Source organism: Scylla paramamosain, chromosome 10, assembly GCF_035594125.1.
Source record: "Scylla paramamosain isolate STU-SP2022 chromosome 10, ASM3559412v1, whole genome shotgun sequence".
Lineage (NCBI taxonomy): Eukaryota > Metazoa > Arthropoda > Malacostraca > Decapoda > Portunidae > Scylla > Scylla paramamosain.
Window position 1 is genome coordinate 20,086,932 of NC_087160.1, and position 2,500 is coordinate 20,089,431.

Sequence of the window (2,500 nt, forward strand, 5' to 3'; positions counted from 1 at the left end):
GAGGAGGAGGAGGAGGAGGAGGAGGAGAACCTAAACAAATGTGAGATGATGGAAATTGAATATCGTTTCGAGAGAGAGAGAGAGAGAGAGAGAGAGAGAGAGAGAGAGAGAGAGAGAGAGAGAGAGAGAGAGAGAGAGAGAGAGAGAGAGAGAGAGAGAGAGAGAGAGAGACATACAAACCCTGCGGACCTTTAAGCGGGGTACAGGGACGGTTATTAGAAAAAGGATTGGCAATGGAATGCTAAGCTTTCAAAGACGAACCAAGAAATGTTGATGCGGCGAGAGGTGATCAGCAAGAGTACGAAGATAATGAAGAAAAGAACGGAGGGATGAAGTAAAGCTGGGAAAGATTATGTTGACTTAGTACACTCGTCTGGTTAGAAAGAAGCCACCAGGAAAGAAAAGGAAGTGCGAGAAAGGAGAGGGAACGCTGGGACAAATACAATGGAAACCTGGGCACGCTGGAAAAGGGTCGAGATGAGAGAGAGGCAGAGGCTGGGGTGGAGTTAGAAAGCCAGGGAGGATATAATGCCTGTCACCGAGATCAAGATGACATGTAGAAAACGGATTTAGATATATGGGTGAGGAAAGCGTTCGGGTGTGTGTGTGTGTGTGTGTGTGTGTGTTGAAATACCTTTATTTATATAGTTAGAGAAATACAGGTAATGCTTGGAGATACTTTTAAAATGCTATTCAATATAATTTCTGGGACAAAACTAGCTTTCTTTCGACCATCTATTGAAAGACTTATCCTTAAAGTATTCAAATGTACGTATCAATACAAATTATGACTATAAAAATTAAAGGGAGTAGTTTAATAAGTGTCATGACTAGTACTGTGTCTCTTTGGCTGTATGTATGTCTGAGTTTTTTTTGTGTGGATTTTTTTTTTTTTATATATATGGTTTAATTGGTTCATATTTAGTCTCTCTCTCTCTCTCTCTCTCTCTCTCTCTCTCTCTCTCTCTCTCTCTCTCTCTCTCTCTCTCTCTCTCTCTCTCTCTCTCTCTCTCTCTTTCATCTCTCTTTGCCTCTACTCCCAAACCCTCTCCTTTTGTCTGCTCTTGCCTTTTTTTATTATTTTCTCTTGACTTTTCCTTATATTACATGGTTTTACCTCCCTCCTACTCTCTCTCTCTCTCTCTCTCTCTCTCTCTCTCTCTCTCTCTCTCTCTCTCTCTCTCTCTCTCTCTCTCTCTCTCTCTCCATCAATCTTAAAAAATATAGGCTAGGAAAAATTGCTGAACAAGGTCGGCGGGAACATTTTTTCGGCAGTGTACGCTTCCCCCATTTTTTCCTTCTTTTTCCCCTTCTCCCTTACCTCTTCCCTCTCTCCTTCCTCCCTTTTCCCCTTCGATTCACCTCTCCCCATCACCTTTCACCTTCCCTTCCCTTGTTGGCAAAACGTGAGGGAGAGGGCAGCAGTCTTTCACATCTTCTAATATCACAAACACAACAAGAAACATCAATATTCACCCAAAATTTTGACGATAAATTAACTTTTTGGCTGGTCAAGTCAAAAAAAAAAACGATAATGTGAGTTCCAAAAAATCGAACGCGCGAGATAAAAACGGCCGAAAAATGCAAAAAAAAAAAAAACCGCCAGATACAAAAAAATGAGGCGCCGTTGGGGTGAAAAAATGTTCTCTATGGCTGGAATCTGCAATAAAATGCGTCGGAAATGCGGGGCAAAAAAAATATGTATCGTTATTCTCTCTTTTTCTTATTTCTAGGGCGAGAGTGGCTTCAGAGAGAGAGAGAGAGAGAGAGAGAGAGAGAGAGAGAGAGAGAGAGAGAGAGAGAGAGAGAGAGAGAGAGAGCGTTGTTTCTTGATCCCCACCAGCCTTCACATTCCTGCCCGCCCTTCCATTTTCCATTTGCGGACGGAGGTGGTGGTGTAGCAATAAACCCACGTCCATGTTTAGGAGACCAGAGAGAGAGAGAGAGAGAGAGAGAGAGAGAGAGAGAGAGAGAGAGAGAGAGTAACAGAGGAAGTTCAATACGAGCAAAAAGATGCGCAGATAGAAATAAAAAGAGATAGATAACCAGAGAGAGAGAGAGAGAGAGAGAGAGAGAGAGAGAGAGAGAGAGAGAGAGAGAGAGAGAGAGAGAGAGAGAGAGAGAGAGAGAGAGAGAGAGAGAGAATAACAGAGGAAGTTCAATACGAGCAAAAAGATGCGCAGATAGAAATAAAAAGAGATAGATAACCAGAGAGAGAGAGAGAGAGAGAGAGAGAGAGAGAGAGAGAGAGAGAGAGAGAGAGAGAGAGAGAGAGAGAGAGAGAGAGCAGCATCAGTTAGCCTCCGTGTCCCCGGGAAAGTCCGCGCGTGTTACAAACGGTGATCTTCTCTAAAACCTGCGGTCATAAATCATACCTCAGGGAAATCCTTTAAGCAAATCATGCCTGTCAGAGCGATTACTGTGCCTTCATTCCCTCCCGTGGCCATTCCGATATTTCCTCTTTTTGTTACCGCATTGTATAAATATTTTTGCTGCCTCG